A 27,325-nucleotide genomic window follows, 5' to 3' on the forward strand; every position below is an offset into this window, starting at 1 on the left:
GAGAATCTTTCACAATTCATTTTTATGAAGCTAACATTACTGTGATATCAAAATAGTACAAAAAAGTAAACTCTAGTCCGGTAATTCTCTTGAACATAGATATACTAATTCTTAACAACATTAGCAGTAGAACTCAGCAATATACACAAAGAATTACACAGCATGCCCCAGTGAAGTTTACTCCAGTGACTGCACGCCTAGGTATTCGTCCCACTGAAATAAAAACTTTTTTTTTTTTGCATTTGTAATTGGCTTCCCCTCTGTTTTTGTTGGCAAGAGCAGGTTGGTGTCCCAGGCTTAGAATCCATCTCTCTTCCTCTTCCCAGCCTCCTGAGTAGCTGGGAGTAAAGGTGCCCGCCACCACGCCCAGCTAATTTTTTGTATTTTTAGTAGAGACGAGGTTTCACCGTGTTAGGATGGTCTTGATCTCCTGACCTCGTGATCCGCCTGCCTCGGCCTCCCAAAGTGTTGGGATTACAGGCGTCAGCCCCGCAACCGGCCAGAAGCCATTTTTCCTCCACATCAAAGCACCTGCGGTATGGGCGAAGCAGCCTGGAGCCTGACTGCATAAGCCTGCACAGCAGGAGGGTCCCGGCAGGAGGGTCAAGGTGCCCTTGCCTGGGTCCAGCTCAGAGGCCTCCAGGAGGCACGGGTCTAGCTCCCTGGTGCTGGCAGTGTCCTGTTCCCAGGATCTGCACATGGGGGTTACCTTCTTGCATCTCCCCATCGGTGGTACGTGCTCCTCCAGACCCCCTCTTGTAGGCCTGGAGACAGCGGCCTGCACCTCACCCCTACTGCATGCCAGTGAAGCGAAGCACCCCGGGCCAGAAGCCCCACAGCTGTTGACCCTGGCTTGGACACCAGGCAGGGGGCACCAGAGCAGGAGCTGGCCGCCCAGCCGTGATTCTGTGACCCGGAGTGCCCAGTCGCTGATGGTCCTGTGTTCGGGGTGTGGACCAAGGAGGAGCGGTGTCCAAGGCCCTTAGGCAGGTCCTGGGCTCCCTGGGCGTCTTGTGCTCAGCGATTTTGAGGCCATTTGCATCCAGCTCTGCCAACCCGAGCTCTGAGCCGCAGCGGCGGCCACCTGCAATAGCACCACCACGTGTCCTGGGGGCTTTCTTCAGAGGAGTCTGTCAGCATCCTCAAGTTCCAGGCGCTCTAGCCCCAGTCCTGCTTCAAGAGGCTTTTTCCCACCAGAGGCCTCTCCTCAGTGGCCTGAATGCTCGGCCAACTCCCATAAAGTTTGCCGATAACACAAAGCTGTCACTGACATTTGTGGCGCCAAGACTTGCGCACGCGGGTTGCACACATAGCCACTGTCTGCGCCACGTGCAATGACGCAGCCTGAGGCACGCACGCGCACGCCGCACGCGCACACCGCACGCGCACAACGGCTTGGCTTGCCTGTAACGGCTAGGCCTGGCTCTGCGTTCCTGGCTTGGCTTGGCGTTCGTAGCTTGGCTGGGCCTTAATCGCTTTGCCTGGAGTTTCTTGCTTGGATTGGCATTTCCTCCCTCGCATTCCTTTGCTGGGCTTGACCTTTTCTTTGCTGGGTTTGGTATTCCCTTGACTGGGCTGGGTGTTTCCTTGGGGGTGGGGGGCTTGGTCTTTCCTGGGGTGGGCGTTGGGTCGCCCCGGGTGGGCGTGGGCTTTCCCGGGCAGGTGTGGGTTTTCCCGGGTGGGCTGGGTTGGGCTCCCCAGCTGGGGTTGGCAGGTTTTGGTTGGGATTGACCTTTCTCTTAGAGCAGATTGGAAACCCAGAGTTTCCTGCTAGTTGGTGAAACTGGTTGGTAGACGCGATCTGCTCGCTACTACCGGCCTCCCCTGGCTGTTCAAAGCAGATGGTGGCTGAGGTTTCTTCAATACCCGCTGCCTCCGCTGTGAAGAAGCCATTTGGTCTCAGGAGCAAGATGGGCAAGTGGTGCTGCCACTGCTTCCCCTGCTGCAGGAGGAGCGGCAAGAGCAACGTGGGAGCTTGGGAAGACTACGACGACAGCGCCTTCATGGAGCCCAGGTACCACGTCCGTGGAGAAGATCTGGACAAGCTCCACAGAGCTGCCTGGTGGGGTAAAGTCCCCAGAAAGGATCTCATCGTCATGCTCAGGGACACTGACGTGAACAAGACGGACAAGCAAAAGAGGTAACCGGGCCTGGGCTGGGAGGAGGCGGGACGTGGGGGGATGATGGGGACATACCCTCCTGGCGGGAGAGTGGGGAGACTGGCTTTCTCGTCCTCCGCAGGCCCCACACCACCCTGGGTGTGGAAACCTCAGAGAGGACAGGGCACAGGCCCTTTATGAACAGCAACACAAAAACAAAACTGTAGCTGAATTCCAATCCAACTACTATTTCTCTTATAGAACACCAATAGTCTGTTTTAAAGTGATTTAACTCGCAAAATTAAGTCGATGCAGCAGATTATTTTTAATGTACACATTTTAAAACAATGTTCTATACATTATAGAAAGGTGTATATTGAGAACTAAGTCCCATAATATATCAACTTCTGGGCTAAATATTTTTCAAATAAAATCCAATATGGATTTTATATCAATGTACCCTATGTAAATATGTCCTTTACTGAGGAACCTTACAAGGAAACTGAAATGGGAAGATGGTTTGTGTCCTTGAATAGGAAGATTCGTTTTTCTTAAGATGTGAGCTTTTTCTGTGTTTATCACTTTTACGTAAGCCAAATAAAAATAGCAAAGTTTTAGCATTTTTACACTGCACATCCTGTATTTTATTGCTGTAATAAATTAATTTTTTGTAACAGAATGGAAAAAGACTTGCTTTTCCAGATATCAAAATGTGAATGTGCTATTTCCACAAATTGTTTACTAACAGCTGAAAAAATATCAATGAATAGAACAGAATAGGAAATCCAGAAATACCCAAATATATGTAAGAATTTAGCACTTGATAATGGTGATGTTTCATATTGATAAAGCAAGATTAATCATTAATAAATGAAATGCATGCTGTTTGGAGAAAACTAGCTAGATTTTTATGTCACAAAAGTAAGTTCCTGGAGTATAGATTAAAAATTTTAAATATACAAAAGGAGAAAAGTACCAGAAGAAAACACAAAAGCCTATTTATATATGCAACTATTTATTTATTTATTTATTTTTCTGAGACAGAGTCTCACTCTGTTGTCCAGGCTGGAGTGTAGAGGCACAATGTCGGCTCACTACAACCTCTGCCTCCCAGGTTCAAGCAATTCTCCAGCTCAGCCTACTGAGTAGCTGGGATTACAGGTGCCCACCACCATGCCTGGCTAATTTTTTTTTTTTATTATACTTTAAGTTCTAGGGTACACATGCACAACGTGCAGGTTTGTTACATATGTATACATGTCATTTACTTTAGGTATATCTCCTAATGCTATCCTTCCGCACCCTCCCCACAATAGGACCCGGTGAGTGATATTCCCCTTCCTGTGTCCAAGTGATCTCATTGTTCAATTCCCACTTATGAGTGAGAACATGCAATATTTGGTTTTCTGTTCTTGCGATAGTTTGCTGAGAATGATGGTTTCCAGCTGCATCTATGTCCCTACAAAGGACACGAACTCATCCTTTTTTATAGCTGCATAGTATTCCATGGTGTATATGTACCACATTTTCTTAATCCAGTCTGACACTGATGGACATTTGGGTTGATTCCAAGTCTTTGCTATTGTGAATAGTGCTGCAATAAACATACCTGTGCATGTGTCTTTATAGCAGCATGACTTATAATCCTTTGGGTATATACCCAGTAATGGGATGGCTCGGTCAAATGGTATTTCTAGTTCTAGATCCTTGAGGAATTGCCACACTGTTTTCCACAATGGTTGAACTAGTTTACAGTCCCACCAACAGTGTAAAAGTGTTCCTATTTCTCCACATCCTCCCCAGCACCTGTTGTTTCCTGATTTTTTAATGATTGCCATTCTAACTGGTGTGAGATGGTATCTCATTGTGGTTTTGATTTGCATTTCTCTGATGGCAAGTGATGATGAGTATTTTTTCATATGTCTGTTGGCTGTATGAATGTCTTCTTTTGAGAAGTGTCTGTTCATATCCTTTGCCCACTTTTTGATGGGGTTGTTTGTTTTTTTCTTGTAAATTTGATTGAGTCCTTTATAGGTTCTGGATATTAGCCCTTTGTCAGATAAGTAGATTGCAAAAATTTTCTCCCATTCTGTAGGTTGCCTGTTCACTCTGATGGTAGTTTCTTTTGCTGTGCAGAAGCTCTTTAGTTTAATTAGATCCCATTTGTCAATTTTGGCTTTTGTTGCCGTTGCTTTTGGTGTTTTAGACATGAAGTCTTTGCCCATGCCTATGTCCTGAATGGTATTACCTAGGTTTTCTTCTAGGGTTTTTATGGTTTTAGGTCTAACATTTAAGTCTCTAATCCATCTTGAATTGATTTTTGTATAAGAAGTAAGGAAAGGATCCAGTTTCAGCTTTCTACTTATGGCCAGCCAATTTTCCCAGCACCATTTATTAAATAGAGAATCCTTTCCCCATTTCTTGTTTTTGTCGGGTTTGTCAAAGATCAGATGGCTGTAGATGTGTGGTATTATTTCTGAGGACTCTGTTCTGTTCCATTGGTCTAGATCTCTGTTTTGGTTCTGGTGCCAAAACATGGGACAATTTGACTTCTTCTTTTCCTAACTGAATACCCTTTGTTTCTTTCTCTTGCCTGATTGCCCTAGCCAGAACTTCCAACACTATGTTGAATAGGAGTGGTGGGAGAGGGCAGCCCTCTCTTGTGTCAGTTTTCAGAGGGAATGCTTCCAGTTTTTGCCCGTTCACAATGATATTGGCCGTGGGTTTGTCATAAACAGCTCTTATGATTTTGAGATATATTCCATCAATACCGAATTTATTGAGAGTTTTTAGCATGAAGGGCTGTTGAATTTTGTCAAAGGCCTTTTCTGCATCTATTGAGATAATCATGTGGTTTTTGTCTTTGGTTCTGTTTATATGCTGGATTACGTTTATTGATTTGCGTATGTTGAATCAGCCTTGCATCCCAGGGATGAAGCCCACTTGATCATGGTGGATAAGCTTTTTGATGTGCTGCTGGATTTGGTTTGCCAGTATTTTATTGAGGATTTTTGCATTGATGTTCATCAGGGATATTGGTCTAAAATTCTCTTTTTTTGTTGTATCTCTGTCAGGCTTTGGTATCAGGATGATGTTGGCCTCATAAAATGAGTTAGGGAGGATTCCCTCTTTTTCTATTGATTGGAATAGTTTCAGAAGGAATGGTAGCAGCTCCTCCTTGTACCTCTGGTAGAATTCGGCTGTGAATCCGTCTGGTCCTGGACTTTTTTTGGTTGGTAGGCTATTAATTATTGCCTCAATTTCAGAGCCTGCTATTGGTCTATTTAGGGATTCAACTTCTTCCTGGTTTAGTCTTGGGAGAGTGTAAGTGTCCAGGAAATTATCCATTTCTTCTAGGTTTTCTAGTTTATTTGCATAGAGGTGTTTATAGTATTCTCTGATGGTAGTTTGTATTTCTGTGGGGTCGGTGGTGATATCCCCTTTATCATTTTTTATTGCACCTATTTGATTCTTCTCTGTTTATTAGTCTTGCTAGCAGTCTATCAATTTTGTTGATGTTTTCAAAAAATGAGCTCCTGGATTCATTGATATTTTGGAGGGTGTTTTGTGTCTTTATCTCCTTCAGTTCCACTCTGATCTTAGTTATTTCTTGCCTTCTGCTAGCTTTTGAATGTGTTTGCTCTTGTTCTCTAGTTCTTTTAATTGTGATGTTAGAGTGTCAATTTTATATATTTCCTTCTTTCTCTTGTGGACATTTAGTGCTATAAATTTCCCTCTACACACTGCTTTAAATGTGTCCCAGAGATTCTGGTATGTTGTATCTTTGTTCTCATTGGTTTCAAAGAACATCTTTATTTCTGTCTTCATTTGGTTATGTAGCCAGTAGTCAGTCAGGAGCAGGTTGTTCAGTTTCCATGTAGTTGAACGGTTTTGATTGAGTTTCCTAGTCCTGAGTTCTAGTTTGATTGCACTGTGGTCTGAAAGAAAATTTGCTATAATTTCTGTTCTTGTACATTTGCTGAGGAGTGCTTTACTTCGAATTATGTGGTCAATTTTGGAATAAGTGTGATTTGGTGCTGAGAAGAATGTATATTCTGTTGATTTGGGGTGGAGAGTTCTATAGATGTCTATTAGGTCCGCTTGGTGCAGAGTTGAGTTCAATTCCTGGATATCCTTGTTAACTTTCTGTCTTGTTGATCTGTCTAATGTTGACAGTGGGGTGTTAAAATCTCCCATTATTATTGTATGGGAGTCTAAATCTCTTTGTAAGTCTCTAAGGACTTGCTTTATGAATCGGGGTGCTTCTGTAGTGGGTGCATATATATTTAGGATAGTTAGCTCTTCCTGATGAATTGATCCCTTACCATTATGTAATGGCCTTCTTTGTCTCTTTTGATCTTTGACGGTTTAAAGTCTGTTTTATCAGAGACTAGGATTGCAACCCCTGCTTTTTTTTTTGTTTTCCATTTGCTTGGTAGATCTTCCTCCATCCCTTTATTTTGAGCCTATGTGTGTCTCTGCATGTGAGACGGGTCTCCTGAATACAGCAAACTGATGGGTCTTGACTCATTATCCAATTTGCCAGTCTGTGTCTTTTAATTGGACCATTTAGTCCATTTACATTTAAAGTTAATATTGTTATGTATGAACTTGATCCTGTCATTATGATATTAGCTGGTTATTTTGCTCGCTAGTTGATGCAGTTTCTTCCTAGCATCGATGGATTTTACATTTTGACATGTTTTTGCAATGGCTGGTACCTGTTGTTCCTATCCATGTTTAGTGCTTCCTTTAGGATCTCTTGTAGGGCAGGCCTGGTGATGACAAAATCTCTAAGCATTTGCTTGTCTGTAAAGGATTTTATTTCTCCTTCGCTTATGAAACTTAGTTTGGCTGGGTATGAAATTCTGGGTTGAAAATTCTTTTCTTTAAGAATGTTGAATATTGGCCACCACACTCTTCTGGTTTTGAGAGTTTCTGCTGAGAGATCTGCTGTTAGTCTGATGGGCTTCCCTTTGTGGGTAACCCGACCTTTCTCTCTGGCTGCCCTTAACCTTTTTTCCTTCATTTCAACTTTGGTGAATCTGACAATTATATGTCTTGGAGTTGCTCTTCTCGAGGAGTATCTTTGTGGCGTTCTCTGTATTTCCTGAATTTGAATGTTGGCCTGCCTTAGTAGGTTGGGGAAGTTCTCCTGGATGATATCCTGAAGAGTGTTTTCCAACTTGGTTCCATTTTCCCCCTCACTTTCAGGCACCCCAATCAGATGTAGATTTGGTCTTTTTACATAATCCCATACTTCTTGCAGGCTTTGTTCATTTCTTTTTCTTCTTTTTTCTTTTGGTTTCTCTTCTCGCTTCATTTCATTCATTTGATCCTCAATCGCTGATACTCTTTCTTCCAGTTGATCGAGTCGGTTACTGAAGCTTGTGCATTTGTCACGTATTTCTCGTGTCATGGTTTTCATCTCTGTCAGTTCGTTTATGGCCCTCTCTGCATTAATTATTCTAGTTATCAATTCTTCCACTCTTTTTTCAAGATTTTTAGTTTCTTTGCCCTGGGTACGTAATTCCTCCTTTAGCTCTGAGAAGTTTGATAGACTGAAGACTTCTTCTCTCATCTCGTCAAAGTCATTCTCCATCCAGCTTTGACCCGTTGCTGGCGATGAGCTGCGTTCCTTTGCAGGGGGAGATGCGCTCTTATTTTTTGAATTTCCAGCTTTTCTGCCCTGCTTTTTCCCCATCTTTGTGGTTTTATATGCCTCTGGTCTTTGATAATGGTGACGTACTGATGGGGTTTTGGTGTGGGTGTCCTTCCTGTTTGTTAGTTTTCCTTCTAACAGTCAGGACCCTCAGCTGTAGGTCTGTTGGAGATTGCTTGAGGTCCTCTCCAGACCCTGTTTGCCTGGGTATCAGCAGCAGAGGCTGCAGAAGATAGAATATTGCTGAATAGCGAGTGTACCTGTCTGATTCTTGCTTTGGAAGCTTCCTCTCAGGGGTGTACTCCACCGTGGGAGGTGTGGGGTGTCGGTCTGCCCCTAGTGAGGGGTGTCTCCCAGTTAGACTACTCAGGGGTCAGGGACCCACTTGAGCAGGCAGTCTGTCTGTTCTCAGATCTCAGCCTCCGTGTTGGGAGATCCACTGCTCTCTTCAAAGCTGTCAGACAGAGTCATTTGCATCTGCAGAGGTTTCTGCTGCTTTTTTTTGTTGTTGTTGTTATTGTTGTTGTTTAGCTGTGCCCCGTCTCCAGAGGTGGAGTCTACAGAGACAGGCAGGCCTCCTTGAGCTGCTGTGAGCTCCACCCAGTTCCAGCTTCCCAGCAGCTTTGTTTACCTATTTAAGCCTCAGCAATGGTGGGCGCCCCTCCCCCAGCCTCGCTGCTGCCTTGCCTAGATCGCAGACTGCTGTGCTAGCAATGAGGGAGGCTCTGTGGGCGTGGGACCCTCCCGGCCAGGTGTGGGATATAATCTCCTGGTGTGCCCGTTTGCTAAGACCCTTGGTAAAGCGCAGTATTGGGGTGGGAGTTACCTGATTTTCCAGGTGTTGTGTGTCTCAGATCCCCTGGCTAGGAAAAGGGATTCCTTTCCCCCTTGTGCTTCCCAGGTGAGGTGATGCCTCGCACTGCGTCAGCTCTTGCTGGTCGGGCTGCAGCAGCCGACCAGCACCGATTGTCCGGCACTCCCTAGTGAGATGAACCTGGTACCTCAGTTGAAAATGCAGAAATCACCTGTCTTCTGTGTCGCTTACACTGGGAGCTGGAGACTGGAGCTGTTCCTATTCAGCCATCTTTTTATTTTTTTTTTGGTCGAGATTATGGTATCACTATGTTGCTCTGGCTGGTCTCAAATTCCTGGCCTCAAGTGATCTTTCTGCCACAGCCTCCTAAAGTGCTGGGATTACAGGGATGAGCCACCATGCCTAGCATAGAGTATTACATTATTTTCAAAGTCTTATTCTAAGAGCCATTTATTGACTTTGGCCTAAATAACTCAATGTAATATCTCTGATACCTTTTTTGACAATTTTGGGGCATAATAATGAGAGAAGGGGGTTTGAAACTTTGTAATAAGAGTTAACTTAGAGCCATTTATGGAGGAACAAATGCAAATTATCAGAAAAATAAAAGAAAGATCAAGTGTAAAAGTTCTGTGGCAAAGATGATGATAGTAAAGAATATATGTTTGTGACTTATGGTGGCTTTTACTTTGTTCTTGAATTTCTGAGTAATTTAAGGGTTAACATTTAAAGAATCTATATTATAGATAACATTTTATTGCAAGTAAATGTATTTGAAAATTTGTTATTGGTTTTGTATGAGATTATCCTCATCCTCCTTCATTATCAAGATATATGATTTTATTATTGTAGTTTGATGATCTTACAGCAGAGCTGGAAGCTGTATCTTCAAAATATGTCTATTTGACTAAAAACAATCAAGTTATTCAACAGGAGTTATTATCTATGAAAAAAGTACAACAGGAATGTAAAAAACTTGAGGAGGATAAAAATGTTGGAAGAAGGAATATTAAATCTTAAGAAACAGATGGGAAGTACACATTGGTGAAGAGACATTGGTGAAATACAAAAATATAAATCAGATCTAGAAGAAAGGGCAATGCAGGCAATAGAAAAATTAGTAGAAATCCCTTTACAGGTTAGTTTGTAAAATCAGGTAAGTTTATTTATAATGTGCTTTCATTTATTTCATTGCAAATTATATTTTGGAGATATATATATATTTCCTCTGCCTCTCTCATAGCAATTTGCCTTGTAGAGTTCTAGCAAAAAGGTGGCATCTGTTTTTACTTTCAAATATTTAAATTTCCATCATTATAACAAAATCGATTTTTCAGAGTAATGATTCTCACTGTGGAGTCATTTGATTATTAAGACCCATTGGCATAAGATTACATCCTCTGACTACAAAAATCCTGGAAGAAAACCTAGGAAATATTCTTCTGGACATTGCACTTGGCAATGAATTTATGGGTAAGTCCTCAAAAGCAATTGCCAGAAAAATGAAAATTGACAAGTGTGTTTTAGTTAAACTAAAGAGCTTCTTCTGCACAGCATGAGAAACTATCAAGGGATTGAACAGACAGCCTACAGAATGGAAGAAATATTCACATACTATGCATACAGCAAAGGCCTATTATCCAGAATCCATAAGAGACTTAGACAAATCAACAAGCAAAAAATAAATAACTCCATTAAAAAGTGGGCAAAGAACATGAACAGACAATTTTCAAAAGAACACATATGTGGCCAACAAATATATTAACACATATATACCATCACTAATCATCAGAGAAATGCAAAACAAAACATCAATGAAATCCCACCTCACACCAGTTAGAATGACTTCTGTTAAAAAGTAAAAATAATAAAAATATTTAAATATTTAATATTAAAATGTTATTTAGATTGAGATAATTTGTCATTATCATTAATTCTCAAAACATGGATATTTAAGAATAACCTTACTTCACATGTAATAACACAACAACTACCTTAAAAACTAAAAGCTGGGGCCTGGCATAGTGTCTCAGGTCTGTAATCCCAGCACTTTGAGAAGCTGAGGTGGGCCAATGACGATGTCAGGAGTTTGAGACAAGTCTGGCAAACATGGTGAATCCCTGTCTCTATTAAAAATACAAAAATTAGCTGGGCATGGTGGTGGGCACCTGTAATCTCAGCTACTCAGGAGGCTGAGGCAAGATAATCATTGGAACCTGGGAGGCAGAGGTTGCAGTGAGCTGAGATCATGCCATTGCACTCCAACTTGGGCAACAGGGTGAGACTCAAAAATAAATAAATAAATACAATTAAATAAATAAAAACAAATAAATAAAAGCTGGAAGTTCTATGAAAACATTAATGCACATACCATCTTTTTAAAATGTTCATGGTTTCTGTAGAGATTTCAATACCTATTCTAGCTTATTAAAGTAACCTATAATTTTATTATACCAACTGTAGTATAAAAACCTTAAAATGTATATTTGTTTCCTCTCTCCTCTGTACTATTTATGTCATGCATTATAGTTTCAAATATTATGAATTCCATAATGTAAAGTTACTCTTTTTAAAACAAAATAGACAATTATCTTTAGAGCACTGTAAAATCATTGGGTGATATATCTTTATATCTTTTCTGGCACTCTTTATTTCTTTGTGTAGTTTCAACTTCCATCTGCTTCCATATTCCTTTTGCTTCAAGAAATCATTTTGACATTTATTTTAGTGCAGACCTGTTAACAAGGGACTCTTCCAGTGTTAATCTGAAAATGTCTTCATTTAATTGTTATTTTTGCTATATAGTTAATGAATATAAGATTGGGGGTTGACTTTTTTTCAGTTATTTAAAAATTTTGTATTTTAGTTAATTTCATATTACCAGAGAATTCTTGGATTCACTGGGGTATTTATTTGCTTGCTTCATTGGTTTATTTTGCTTTTCTCTTTCCTTCCTTCATGCTACCATTCAAATAATTTGTATTGACCCAGTATAAAATTTACTGCTTCTTTCTTTAACTCTGATGACCAGTCTGCTAATCAGCTCGCTGATGTAATTCTTCATCTCTGTTCTCATGCTTTCACTTATTTCTAGCTTTTGCCTTTTACTGTTCCCATCTCTGCTGAAATTCCTCATTTTTCCATTCACATCGTGTTTTTTAAACTAGATCCTTTAACATTTTGATCATTATTGTTTTAAATTACTTGCATTTAGTTCCACCATCTGAATTACCTCTGAATTTGATTCTGTTGACTTTTTATCTTTTGAAAATATTGTAACTCATAACTCAAATTTCTAACTTGCTTTTATGTGTCTCTCAGTTTCTAAAAAATGCAAATCATCAGATGTAGAAAAACAATAGGTGAGACAATTATTTATGTCTAGATTGTTTTATATTTCTGTTTCATTTTGGTTTGTGTCATGTTATTAGTGTGTACAGGAACAAAGGTTGCTTCTTGCTGTGGTGTCTGAAACATTCAGTGAACCATGTAAGTCAAATTTCTCCAGCAGTAGGCTGCTATATCGTGTGCCTTGTGTGGGGCCTTAGGCTCTGGAGGGCATATGCCAATGTCCTGTTCCACAGTTAGCTTTCGGTAGCCCTTACCACCTGTGTCATAGATAGGGTCTCTCTCCACTTGTTCCTCTCTAACTGTAGAACATCATTTTGTGTATGTGTATGTGTGTGACTAGGCAGAAAATTCAGGTTGGGGGCAGAGGGATGATTCATGTTATTTTTGAGCCAGTTTCATCATCGGACACTCAGAGAGGGGGTATTTTTAGCACTTCCTGACTCTTTTTTTTTTTTTTTTTTTGAGACAGAGTCTTGCTCTGTCACCCAGGCTGGAGTGCAGTGGCCAGATCTCGGCTCACTGCAAGCTCCGCCTCCCGGGTTCCTGCTATTCTCCTGCCTCAGCCTCCCCAGTAGCTGGGACTACAGGCGCCCACCACCTCGCCCGGCTAGTTTTTTGTATTTTTTAGTAGAGATGGGGTTTCACCGTGTTAGCCAGAATGGTCTCGATCTCCTGACCTCGTGATCCGCCCGCCTCGGCCTCCCAAAGTGCTGGGATTACAGGCTTGAGCCACCGCGCCCGGCCAGCACTTCCTGACTCTTATTCTAGTGGGAGTCAAACTGTCACTTATCTGTGTTGTTTTTTGAGGAAGAAATAATACCTTGCCCTCCTCCCAAATCAGTGGTAGAAAATCTTTGGTTTATATCATTGCAAGTTTTCAACCCCACAATAAGGACAAAGTCTTATTTCTCCTTCCATAGGAACAATGCACCTTTGTCTGTGGTCACTGGATGGAGATTTTCCAACCCTTTACCACAGTAGCACAACTCTGCATTAGTGCAAAATCCTGGACCCCGAAACAATCCTTGTTCCTCTCCTGATGGAGAAGTATTTTTCCTCCATCCCTCCCCCAGAAGCAGTGAGCCTTTGCCTGGTCTCAGGTAGGGTGGGTTAGGGTATGATAGGTTTCTTAACCTTCTCTGAAAGCTGATGTGTTTTGCTGCTTCTTGTCTCCCAGAAACAGTTGACTTTTTGCATGGGTTCATGGACCCAGATGCTTTTTTGCCACAGCAAATTAAGGATTTTGATTCTTAGGAGAGAAGCAAATGTTCATGTAGTCAATTTTTTTCTTATTTATTTTTTGCTTTGTTTTCTTATTTCAGTCATGATGAGTTGAATATGATCATTATTTTCCACTTAAGCCACTTGTAACTCTAATATTTTATTAGTCCCCCTTTGGCATTTCAGCACTAAATCAAATTCAGATAATCATCAGTTGTGTGAATAAAGTGTTTTTATTGAGAACAAAATGGTTGACATAAACACGAATTTGGATATTATCTACGTAGCGCAATACATTGCTGGTTCAAAATGTAAAATCCTCTTTAGGCTGAACAAAGAATGGTTCTTGAAATTATTGTCCTTTTTTGACCAATAAAAAAAAAACAATTTTTTAATCTCATGAATAGATTATTAAAATAATTACATACCTGATCTTCATTTTATGTTCTCTCTCTTCAAGATATTTCCTTCAAAACTACTTTGACTGATTAGTCTCTTTTGAATTATGTTAGACTCTGTATTTTCTTCACAAGCTCATCAGGGTAAATCCTGCCTTTACATTTTTTATAAAAATTCTCTTTTTTTTTTTCAAATCTTAGTTGAGCTGAACGATTTCCACCAAATGTCTCCTATGCCACAAAGCCTTATTTCACTTATCTCCCCTGTCCTTGCTCAAGCTCATTTAGAAATATTTTTATTAAAACATTCATGCAATACTGTTTTTTAAAAAATCTGAGCATAAAGTATTTTCAGTTTGAACACAAAATAGTGCTCTAACTTGAAAACAAGTTTTAGAAATGAGTGTTTCTAGAAGAAGAATCAACAGTGTCATAAATATCATAATCCAATTTTCCTGTTTGTACTAAAACATTAGCAAATATTTATTGAGAAATTGCTATCTGCCTGAAAGTATAATGCTTTTGATACACATTATATCATAAAAACTAGGTACTATTATTAGTAGTATCTTAAGAGTAAAAATACCGAGTCTTAGAGATGTTGTGCAATGTGCCCGAATAGCATAGGGAGAGTTGGAATTCTGAAATTCTGACTATCCTGTATGTATGATAGGAGAATCAATGCTTGTCAAATGTAACTGAAAAGTCATTGTGGGGATTTGGAGGCCTCTGATTGGTAGGGTCAATACACTTAAGCAGATCATGTCACTACTTAGTTAAAACTATTTCATTAAAGCAAAATTCTACATATTATTTCACAAAGATTATTGGCACCACAAACATTTTCCTTCCTTCCTTCCTTCCTTCCTTCCTTCCTTCCTTCCTTCCTTCCTTCCTTCCTTCCTTCCTTCCTTCCTTCCTTCCTTCTTTCTTGTACAGTGTAGTCATCTTAAAGATGAGTGGGGCCGGGGGTGGTGGTTCACGCCTGTCATCCCAGGACTTTGGGAGGCCGAGGCAGGTGGATCACGAGGCCAGGAGTTCGAGAGCAGCCTGGCCAAGATGGTGAAACCCCGTCTCTACTAAAAATATGAAAATTAGCTGGGCACAGTGGAAGGAACTTGTAATCCCGGCTACTTGGGAGGCTGAAGCAGAAGAATCACTTGAACCCAGGAGGCGGAGGTTGCAGTGTGCTGATATCAGGCCACTGCATTCTAACCTGGGCAACAGAGCGAGACTCCGTCTCCAAAAAAAAGGAATTAAAAAAAATGAAGATGAGAGTGGACCAGCCTGGCCAACATGGCAAAACTCTGTCCATCTCCACTAAAAATACAATTATCAGCCAGGTGTGGTGGCATGCGCCTACGATCCCAGCCACTCAGGGAAGCCAAGGCACAAGAATCGCTAGAGCCTGGAAGACGGAGGTGGCAAGGTGAGACCTTGTCAAGAAAGAAAGAGAGAGAGAGAGAGAGAGAGAGAGAGAGAGAGAGAAAGAGAAAGAGGAAAAGGAAAAGGAAAGGACAGGAAGGAAGGATAGAAGGAATATAGATCTCAGAGTTGACAAATGGGTAGATCCACTATGAGCTGCACATGGGGTGGTGGCCAAGCTTGGATTGCAGTTTGCAGTTTTCTTTTTTTTTCTTTTTGTACGAAGTCTTGCTCTGTGGCCAGGCTGCAGTGCTGTGGTAGGATCGCGACTCACTGAAATCTCTGGCTCCCTGGTTCAAGTGATTCTCCTGCCTCAGCCTCCTGAGGAGCTGGGATTATAGGCACGCCGAACCACGCCTGGCTAATTTTTGTATTTTTAGTAGAGACGGAGTTTCACCATGTTGGCCATGGTGGTCTTGATCTCCTGACCTTGTGATCCACCCGCCTCGGCCACCAAAAGTCCTGGGATTACTGGCATGAGCCATTGCGCCCAGCCAGATTGCAGTTTCCCTGCTAGGTTGGTGTAGCCTTGCCATTGTATCAAATTGACCCCATGGTCAGTAGCCCTTTCATTAACTATCAATAAATGTAGAACATCTATGCATAGCACATTGCACACTGGTTTCTTTGGTTCTCTTTCTTTTTTCTTCCCTCCTCCTCCTACTCCCCTCCCCTCCCTTCCCCTCCCCCCCCCTTCCCCCCCCCCCCCTTCCCTTTCCTTCCCTTCCCTTTCCCTGTCTCTCTCTCACACAGGATTGCCCATGTTAGAGTGGACAAGGCTGACTGCATCCTCGACTTTTCAGGCCTCAAGTGATCTTATCTCAGCCTCCAGAGTAGCTGGGAATACTGGCATGCACCACCATGCCCAGCTAATCTTATTATTATTGTTGTTATTATTATTTTGAGACAGAGTCTCACTCTGTCACCCAGGCTGGAGTGCCATGGTGCAATCTTGACTCACAGCAACCTCCGCTTCCACCTCCCTGGTTCAAGCGACTGGCCCGTCCCAGCCTCCTGGATTTTTGCCTTGTTGGCCGTGGCTGGTCGCAAACTCCTTGCCTTAAGTTGATCCACGTGCCTTGGCCTCCTGGTGTGCTAGGATTACAGGCATGAGCCACTGCACCTGATTGAATTTTATTTATTCTATCTCATATATACCCAAGGAATATTTTTGGAGGTCAATGCTAGCATAATCCCCATTGTGCATATTTCACGGCTGGGGAGACCTGAAACACACAATGACTTTTTTATGATCACAGAAATGAAAAGAAAACGAATGTTCTAACCCAGCTCTGTTCCCTCAAACCTGGGGCCCTGCCTGCATTTAGATGTTTTCAGGGGGTAAGGGGCTTGTGTTTGCCTAATTGTGTACAGGTGAGGAGTTGACATGGGAGAGGAAGGTGAGTAATCAGCAGCGGTGTGGGCCTTTGCATAGATTTATGGAAGAATAGGGCTCAGGGGATGGAACCTTGAAGAATTAACACATTCCCTTGTGACAGAACCTGACAGAATTTAGAACTTTGAAAACCAGACACCCGCATTCTAGAGACAGCCCTATACCTATCTCATTTCATGGGAGATGCTTAAGAGAGCACTTATGTTCTCATTATATGGTGACATTTCTAAGCTGCTGCCTTGGAAAGGCTCAAAGTGAGAACCTTTTTTTATAATGTAGACATTGGCTCCGTCCGCATCCTTGATGCCTCTGTCCATTTGTAAGACAGTGTACCCACATGTAACACAGTGTAGCCCAGGGCAAGTCTGTCCATGCCAGACCTCTCTTGTCATCTAAACTGGGCAACCCCACCTGTCCCACCATAACCGTGTGTTGCAGGAGGAGCAGGAAAGGAGGGGGCTCTTCCTGACAGGGGTACGTTGTCAGGCGTTGCAATCCTGGTGGATCTGTCATGTTCACACCCAGGTCATGGCTGGTGGAATATAAATTTGAGTGTTGGGGGACCAAGTTTGTCTACTCAGATGTGAATCCAAAGGCCTTAAGCTGTCTTCTGGTTTCCTCACTGCCTGGGGGTCTATGCAGATGCTATGTGCCTGATCCGGGGAGCAGAATTTCTAATGGGAATGTCACCTTGTGGTGAAAACAAGGCAGACCATTAACTTTTTGTTGTTGTCTTGGCTTGGCTGCTGGGCACTCTCTTTACAGAGCTGCATTAAAACCTATGGGAAACTATTTGATGGGTTAAACTCCTCCATCTCCTTGGAGAAGGGGCAGATTTACTACATCACCAAGCATGGCCCACAGCAAGCTATGGTGAGAGCAGACACATGGGCGTCTCTACAGACAGGGGCCTGACAAGACCAGGATGGGCCCAGGACCCAGACTCAAATATGGACTCTCTCTCCACTCTGTCTTAGAGCTGTTTTCTATGAGTGACCCAAAGTTCTCACCCCCAGAAATCTGGCCTTCATTAGTACCAATGGCAACTTGGTTAGGTGTAAAGTCCCTGTTGACATACTTGTGGAAATATCAGAGAAGGCGTTTGTGTTGTTTTTACTTTACACTAGGCTGAATTTATTCATGTTGCTACAGTTTGTATTGTTTTAACTATTTACCCCAGGTATCTTCTGTAGCAGGTGGCTTCACTGTACTGCCAGACCTTCTCCGAGACTTAAAAGCCACCACTATTACTACGGAGGTTTTTACACAAAAATAGGGAAGAGGTTACATGAAAAATGGGTTACATCGTTCCATGCATTTGTCTGAAATGTGTCATCTCAGAGAACTCATCCCTGTAGTTCAGGGCAGAAGCTGTCCCTTCGCATGTCTTTGTGTCTTTGTAACGTTCTATAAAAGGAGGTCATTTCCCAGAGTGGTTTAGCCCTTCAGTGCTGCTGGAGTCTGCCATGATAACCTTCTATTTTCATTTTGGCTGTAATGCAGAAAACATTATCTGTGTGTCATGATTGGCTGGAACAGTTTGCTTGGATTCCATAACCCAGTACCACGGACTGAAGGTCTCAATGAACACTGAGTGTCTCATAATTCTGGAGGCTAGAAATTCAACATCAAGCTATTGGCTGGAGTGATTTCTTTAATGCCTCTTTCTACTTGAGATGAGATGACCACCTTCTATTTCTGTTTTCACAGGCTCTTCCCTTGAGCCTCTCTGTGTCTTTACTCTTTTTAAAACGACTCCAGTCATAGCAGATTGGGGTCCACTTTACTTAACTTACTTAATCATAGTCACCTCTTTAAGGACCATATGTCCAAACACTCACTCACAATTTGAGGCCTATTACATTATATATGCCTTAGAATATCAACATATAAATATTAGAATATCAACATATAAATTTGGGAGAAGAGACACAATTTTTTTTTTAAAAGCAAACTAACTTTATTTGAATAATCTAAATAGAGAACGAGAGTAGGTGAATGTGTAGCCAGAGGGAAAATATCCTATGTCAAGTTTCAAAACATAACAAGTGAAAATAAGTTTATTTCTAAAAGAAATTTCAGTGAAAGAAAAAGGATGTTTATTATGACATAACATATTGATTCCTAATGGTGGATCTATTAACTGTCTAATCTAGTCAAAATATTTAAGCTATATCTGCATATGTAAATAAGAACAAAATCTGTCCTCTAATTTTACCTAGTAAAATAATGGCAAAACAATAAACTAAATTTATGTAGGTTTCATAGATATGCCAATCACATAAAATAAAAACAATCAGGAGAGAAGCATGTCAACATGTGTAATTTAATTCCAACAATGTGTAATTTAAACATTAGGCTTGGATAACAACTGGTAACAAATCCTACTCTGGCTTGGATAATAACTGATAACAAATGCTAACTTAAAAGTTTTCCTGAATTCAGTAGCTACCAGTACAACCTCTGTCATCCTTCTCACCTTCCCTTACTTAAATGGTAGCAAAATTTTCTTGAAATTAAAAAAAAAAACTGTTTGGGAAATGATTTTATTAAAGTAAACAGACTTGGATGCTTATTTAAAATGTATCCATATATATTTTAATATGCAAAAACAAATGTGCAGATATCTACACAAGCAAAAACAATTTTCTTTACATTTTAGTAAGCTGCAGCAATGAGGATATTTTACTTTGAACACAAACACATGAAACCTTCAAAAAAGTCCACATTTTCATAGGAAGCTACTTTACAAAGAAAACACATGTACTCCAGTTGAAAATACAAACACACTGCCTGCTTTATGGTAAAAATCCCAGGAATCATATTTTCTCATTTTACTATGCAGAATCAGAGTTTGAAAAATAATAATCTTTCTCTTCTTCATCTAAAGATTCCATAGCATTAGTGAAAAGTTTTCCAATACCAGAGTTTTCTCCTAAATCTGTGTTAAGTGGGGTTTTCCTTCTTGGTGTTGGAGTTGAGAAATCAGTTTCAACTAATGTTTTCTTGATGTTGCCCCAGACAATACCACCATTACTTTTATGATATTTTTGCATAGGAAAAACATATTTATCACTATCATTCCTATTTATAGAAGCTAGCATGCCAGGACTGACCTGCTGACATTGAGGAGTTTTTACCAATGGAAAGATAACTGATGATGGAATTGTTAGATTTTTGTCCATATTTGGCAGAATATCATCATCATCTTCACTGTCCTGTAAACTTGGCAACAGTATTTTTTGATGCTGTAAAGGTGTTGTACTGAAAAAATCATCATGGTCATCTTTTGGCAACTGTTCCAGAAATTCCCTCATCTGTTGCTTCCTTTTAAGAGTTCCCACTTTGGCAGTTATCTTAATTGTTTCTGATCAGCATCACCTCGCTCGCCATTTTGGCCTTTGGAATTGGCTGGCTTTTTCTTAGTGACATGTTTATGGGATCCTTTTCCTCTGGGATTTTCCATGTATTTCCTCTCATCAGTCCTCACCCGATTTGTCAAGTGAAGAAAGTGAAACAGAAAAAGAAATTAAAAGGAAAGCTGAAGTTAAGAAAACCAAAGCAGGAAACACCAAAGTAGCAGTGGTTCACCTGAGAAAGAGCACAAGAAACACAAGTAATATTCCAGTGATTTTGGAACCTGAAACTGAAGAAAGTGAAAATGAATTTTATATCAAACAAACGAAAGCTAGACCTTCCATCAAAGAAACTCTTCAGAAGTCTGGTGTTAGGAAAGAGTTTCCAATTTGAGGCAGTAGGATCTGATAAGACAAACAAGGCATTCCTTAGAATGTTTACCTGGTTTAATTCAGGATAAGAAATGGAATGAGAAGGAGTTATGGAAACTTCATTGTACTTTTGCATCTCTTCCAAAGAGACACAATTTAGAACATAAGATGCATTAACCCCCTGTTGATGGTAGATTCCCAGGAAAGTGATTACTTGGTGAAAGGATATACGTATGTAAAATTTGTATAGCTACGGCCGGACGACTTTCCACAAGGTCTGTGGCAAGTACATTGCTATCAACAGTCCCTGAATTTAGCTGCTTCTCCGGACCCAGCCTTCCCTGGATGTTAACATTCTTTGAATTTTTTGACAATCTCATGTCTGTGGGGCAAATAAAAACACATTCTTCCTTTTATTTCCAGCTTTCCAACTGATATGTTTGAGTCACCTTTTAGATGTAATTTTAAATATGGATTTAGGTTTTCTGTTTCTCAAGTTTTCTGTCTTGTCTGTCTTGTTCTGTTCACTGTCTCCAAAATGGAGAGGCAATAAGGCTTCTCCAGGTGCTTGCACTCAATGTCAGAAGCCACTGTGTTTCAGGTAATTTAGAGGGAATGTCATGCAGCCCTCTCTGTGGAAGGTTCTTAGTTCTGACCCATGTGCTGTTCAGCAGCCATTTGAATTGCAAAGCCTGTGTGTTCTCGTCTCTGCACTGAGGACTTTTTTGGAGAACTCAGTGGAAAATGCACTTCATACAGGCTATTAATACTGTTGGGTGCTGTTGCTTCACAGCTGACAAAATTTCATGAGGATTTCTTGTAGGTATCAGTGGTTAGATTATCACCCCCCCCATATAAAATTTTTTTTTAAAGTCTAAAACTTTTTGTCAGGCACATGCATGTCCTCCACATTCACAAGAAGAAATGTTTGTGACTGGACGCGGGGGCTCACGCCTGCAATCCCAGCACTTTGGGAGGCCGAGATGGGCGGATCACCGGAGGTCGGGAGTTCGAGACCAGCCTGACCAACATGGGGAACCCCTGTTTCTACTAAAAATGCAAAATTAGTTGGGTGTGGTGGAGCATGCCTGTAATCCCAACTACTTGGTAGGCTGAGGCAGGAGAATCCGTTGAACCCAGGAGGCAGAGGTTGCGGTGAGCTGAAATCGCACCACTGCACTCCAGCCTGGGCAACAAGAGTGAAACTCTGTCTCAAAAAAAATAAATAAAATAAAAAGAAGGAAAAGAATAGTAGAATGTATGTTCCTACTTCTGGCTTTTGGGCCTTTCCCAAAGAGTGGTTTCTGTCTGCCGTGACACAGAATGCTCAAAGACATGGTGGTATACTTCGAATGACAGTTTGGTTTGGCTGAGACCAAAGGTAATAAAAGAAAATGAATCTTGAAAAAAGCTTTGAGAGACCTTCAGAATTTCTTGGCCAACAAGTTTGTGTCAGACTCCCTCTGGACAAAGCCACTATGTAAAAGGTGTGACTGGTAATTTTTTTTGAATGCCCAAGTTTAATGGACATATATAATGTAATATAATATAATCAGCCAAAAATTACAATATATACAAAGTATTAGGGCATTATGGCCCAATAAGAAAAATAGGATAAATATCCAGAAATCTACCCTAAAGAAATGGAGATGTATAAATTACCTAAAAAATTTTAAAATAATTATCTAAAGGGTACTCAGTGAGCAAAATGTGAGCACAGACAACTAAATAAAATCAGGAAAATGAGAACATACACAATAAGATAAAAAATAGTAAAAAGCAAATTATGGAGTTGAAGAATATAAAAAGAATGCCTGAGAAATGATCAAACAAGAAAAAAACATAAAAATTTAAAAGTTCAACAAATTTTAACTAGGATAAACACAAAAAGATTCATAATGAGAAAAATTATAAGCAAAGTTTTGAAAGTCAGAGACTAGTAGATAATCTTGAAAGCCAAAAAAGAAAAGCTATGTTATTTATAAGGGTGCTTCTATGAGATAATCAGTGAATCTAGCTGCAGGAATCTTGCTGGCCAGAAGGGACATGGGTAATATAGTCAATGTGCTGAAAGAACAAAAACTTTTAAGCAATAATACTATATCCAGATAAACTATTTGTCAAAATGAAGAAAAAGTAAAGTCCTTTCATGATGACCACATACTACAAAAGCATATCGCCATTAGGCCGGCACTAGAAGAAATGCTAAAGAGAGTTTTTCTCATTAAAAATAAAGTGATGTTAAACAGCGTTGCAAAATTACATGACAGTACATAACTCTCTAGAAAAGACATATACAGGCACAAAAATAAAATTATGATGAATTCAAATGATGGTTCCTAAAACATATGTAATATGTTATATAATTTTAAAAAAGTGTAAAAATAGTCAAAAAAGTTTGTTAATGATATATAATATAAAAAGATATTAGTAACATCAATAACATAAAGGTGAGGCAGATGGAAAGAGGAAGAATGTTTGTATGCAACTAAAGTTAAGTTGTTACTGGCCAGGCACGGTGGCTCATGCCTGAAATCCCAGCATTTTTGGAGGCTGAGGCAGGTAGATCACCTGAGGTCAGGAGTTTGAGACCAGCCTGGCCAACATGGTGAAACCCCATCTCTACTAAAAATACCAAAAAAAATTAGCTGGGCATGGTGACAGGCACCTGTAATCCCAGCTACTCGGGAAACTGAGGCAGTGGAATCACTTGAACCAGGGAGGCGGGGTTTGCAGTGAGCTGAGATCACTCCATTGCACTCCAGCCTGGGCGACAGAGCGAGACTCCGTCTCAAAAAAAAGAAAAAAAAGTTAAGTTGTTACCAATTTAAAATATATTGTCATCTTTAGGAGGTTTTATGGGCCAGGAGCAGTGGCTCACGCCTATAATCCCAGCACTTTGGGAGTCCGAGGCGGGTGAATCACGAGTTCAGGATTTCGAGACCAGCCTGGCCAATATGGTGAAGCCCCACATCTCTACTCAAAATACAAAAAGTCTAGCCGGGCGTGGTGGTGGGCGCCCATAATCCCATCTCCTTGGGAGGCTGAGGAAGGAGAATCATTTGAACTCAGGAGGCACAAGTTGCGGTGAGCTGAGATCGTGCCACTGCACTCCAGTGTGGGCTACAGTGTGAGACTCTGTCTCAAAAAAAAAAAAAAAGATTTTATGTAATCCCCATGGCAACCACAAAGAAAACATTTAGAGAGATACACACACACACAAAAATACATTAAAGCATGTCACTACAAAAATCAACACAAAAAGGAAGATTAAAAACAGTGGTAAAGGTGGTCACATAACTATAAAAATCAGAGAAAACAATGACAAAAGTAAGTTCTTCACTTTCAAAAACCTATTTTAATATTTATGGACTTAATTTTTCAATCAAAACATGTAAATTGAATAGAGGGATTAATAAAACAAAGCCCAACTTCATCCTCTCCATAAGTGACTCGCTTTAGATCTAATATCAAAACTAGACTGAAAGTAGCAAGATGAAAATAGGCTTTTGGGGGCCGGGCATGGTGGCTCATGCCTGTAATCCCAACACTTTGGGAGGCTGAGGTGGGAGGATCACCTGAGGTCTGGAGTTCAAGACCAGCCTGACCAACATGGAGAAACCCCATTTGTACTAATAATACAAAAATAAATTAGCCGGCGTGGTGGTGCAAGCCTGTAATCCCAGCTACTCCAGAGCCTGAGGCAGGAGAATGGCTTGAACCTGGGAGGCGGAGGTTGCTGTGAGCCAAGATCACGCCATTGCACTCCAGCCTGGGTAACAAGAGCGAAACTCCGTCTCAAAATAAAAAAATGAAAATAGACTTTTGATGTAAATGGTAATCGAATGAAAGCAGTGCTGGTCATAACTGTGTTAGGCAAAATACATTTTAGTCATAGTTCATAAAATAAACTTTAAGTCTAAACTGTCACAGGAGACAAAGAAGGCCATTAAATAATAATAGAAGGGCTCATTCACTGAGAACTTATGAAATTTTATTTTATATATATGTGTGTGTGTGTATATATATATATATATAAAATTCTCAACCAGTGTTCCCAAATGTATAAAGCGAACATTGAAATAATTATTACAATAGATAAAAATAATAATAGTAGAATATTTTAATTCAAACTTTCATAATAATTAATATAGCTAGCCAAAATATTAATAAGGAAACAGAAGGTTTGAAAACACTAGAGAAAAATTAGACCTAGTGGGCATATACAGAATACACAGCAACAGCAAAACATACAATTTCCTCAATAGCTCATAAAACATTCTCCTAGATACACCACCTAGTAGGCCACAAAAGAAGACTTAACAATTTTTTAAAAATATAAATCTTAAAGATTATTATTTCTGATAAACATGGAATAAAACTAGAAATCAATAACAGAAGAAAACAAAAATGTCAACATACATATGGAAATTAACTCACTTTTGAGCATGTTCATGTTCAAACATTGTAAGACTTAATATTGTGAAGATGTTCGTGCTGCCTAGTGAGCTACGGATTCAATGCAATCCCTTTACAATTAACAATTTTTTTTTTCTTTTAGAAATAGAAAAAGCAACCAAAAATTTATATGGAATCTCAAGGGACAATAAAGAGCACAAAAATGTTTTAAAAAAGAAACAGTGTTAGTGACCTCACCTTTTCTAATTTCAAAGCACATTACAAAGCTACGGTAATAAAAACAGTTTGGCTCTGGCATAAAGACAGACAAGTTTTCCAGTAAAACACAATGTAGCACAAATGTTAACCTTGTACATATGGGTAAATAGTTATTTGAACACCTATATTCATTGAAGCATTATTCACAAAGGCCGATATTTGAAAGCCAAACTTTCCTCACTGAATGAATGAATAAATACAATTTGTAATATAAAAGTAATGGAAAACTACTCAGCTTTTAAAAGCAGAAAATCTTGTAACATCCACAATAAAGATAAACCTTGAGGACGTGATGCTAAGTAAACTTAGCCACAATAAAAGAGATACTCTATGATTCCACTTATATGTAATATCTAAAGTATTGAAACTCTTAGAAACAGAAAATGGAATGGTTTTTAATTGGGAGCCAGGTGGTAAAAAACATGGGCATTATTAATTTATTTCATGTTTATTGAGTTTTAGTTTTGCAACAAAAAAGTTTTACAGCTATGCTGCATAACAATGTAAATACACTTAACATGACTAAACTGTATAAGAAAAAATATTTAAGATTCTAAATTTTATGTTATGTATTTTTACCACAATCAAAATTAAAAATGACACCTGAGGGCAGGGTGTGGTGGCTCATGGGTATAATCCCAGCACTCTGGGAGGCTGAGGTGTGCAGATCACTTGAGGTCAAGAATTCAAGACCAGCCTAGCCCCATCTCTACTAAAAATACAAAAATTAGCCAGGCATGGTGGTGCATGCCTTTAATCCCAGCTACTCAGGAGGCTGAAGCAGGAGAATTGCTTGAACCTGGGAGGTGGAGGCAGCAGTGAGCCGAGATTGTGCCACTGCACTTTGGGCAACAGAGCAAGACTCTTTCTTAAATAAATAAATAAGACACCTAAAAGAGATAGAGTTACAAACTTTCTGAATAATTATCTTTAAACCAAAAAACTGTTTCTTTCACACTAAGATAATATAAGATAAAGATGTTGAAATTAATACAATTTCCATGACTACTCACCTAGACAGAATCAATTATTGGCCACCAGGCAAGAAGAAAAACATACCAATCATAAACAAGACAGGGGCAATATTTATACAAGCAAACAAACACTTAGATAATTTTACTGACAAAGGACATAGGGCTGATTCATAGTTGACTTTTGCCCCACACTGTCTTAAGGTGTACAGAGTTGAATATTGTCATACAAAATTATAATTTATAAATTAAAACTAAAAACTAAATTTATGTAAGGTGGACTACCCTAAAAAATGAAACACACCAATACAAAATTGCAAACAAAGTTAAAATTAACATTAACCCCCAAAATTCTGCTTTGAATACTGTAATTCAAAACCACAATAAGTAGAAACTAGAAACACAACTGATATGAGGAGCCCACTCTAAAAAATGCAGAAATATAAATACAAAACATAATGAAGAGAAACTTTAACCCATAAAACCCTGTATAAACATAGAACAGAATTCTAGATAACTAAATTTTCAACTCTAACTGTGCGTCCATGCACGTCACGAATTTTGAATCCTTTGAATACAGTCAGGGCAGCAACATTTCAAAGGAAACACATAATAATTACTCATAAAGAGTTTTAATGAGAAAAGTTTTAAAAATAAGCATTCAAGTAATACTAGAGAAACTTTTAAATTATGCTACAGATACACTGATACATTGCTGCTTTTTTTTTTTTTTTTTTTTGAGACGGAGTTTCTCTCTTGTTGCCCAGGTTGTAGTGCAATGGCACAATCTCGGCTCACCGTAACCTCTGCCTCCCAAGGTCAAGCTATTCTCCTGCCTCAGCCTCCTGAATAGCTGGGATTACAGGCATGCGCCCCCATGCCTCTCTAATTTTGTACTTTTCATAGAGACGGGGTTTCTCCATATTGGTCAGGTTGGTCTCAAACTTCCGACCTCAGCTGATCCACCCCCCTCAGCCTCCTGAACTGCTGGGATTACAGGCGTGAGCCACCGTGCCCAGCGCATTGCTGCTTTTCTTACAAAATGGTAAGGCTGTAATCTAGCCTTTAGAAGAAAAACCTTACGTTTCTAAATACAATAACTATGTATAGTAAATACAGTATAAACATTGATATTTAAAACAAAATTGGGAAGAAGTTGTGCTATTATTCAGGTAAAAGTTGAGGAAACTGGAAGGAAATGCTAATAACATTGTGCCTACAGTTGATGAAACATACAAGACAAATATTTTAGTAAATTATACAATTTATGTATAACACATACATTCGAGCATGTTGTTTTATTTAATTTTTTTTATTTATTTTTTGAGACAGTCTCACTCTGTTGCCCAGGCTGATATGCAGTGGCACGATCTTGGCTCACTGCAACCTCTGCCTCCCGGGTTCAAGCAATTCTCCTGCCTCAGCCTCCCGAGTAGCTAGGATTACAGGCACACGCCACCAAGCCTGGCTAATTTTTTTGTATTTTTAGTAGAGTTGGGGTTTCACTATGTTGGCCAGACCGATCTCAAACTCCTGGCCTCGCGATCCGTCTGCCTTTGCCTCCCAAAGTGCTGGGATTACAG

The 27,325-nt window shown here is 40.1% G+C and overlaps 1 long non-coding RNA gene across 1 annotated transcript; it reads left to right on the top strand.

Moving 5' to 3' along the window:
* Positions 1-1,395: 1,395 nt before the first annotated feature.
* On the top strand, positions 1,396-19,529 carry LOC110740549. The gene is made up of 3 exons (XR_004178963.1): positions 1,396-2,140; positions 9,428-10,048; positions 19,461-19,529. It is a non-coding gene; the product is annotated as an uncharacterized LOC110740549 (long non-coding RNA).
* The last annotated feature ends 7,796 nt before the right edge of the window (positions 19,530-27,325 follow it).

This window comes from Papio anubis, chromosome 16, assembly GCF_008728515.1.
Source record: "Papio anubis isolate 15944 chromosome 16, Panubis1.0, whole genome shotgun sequence".
Lineage (NCBI taxonomy): Eukaryota > Metazoa > Chordata > Mammalia > Primates > Cercopithecidae > Papio > Papio anubis.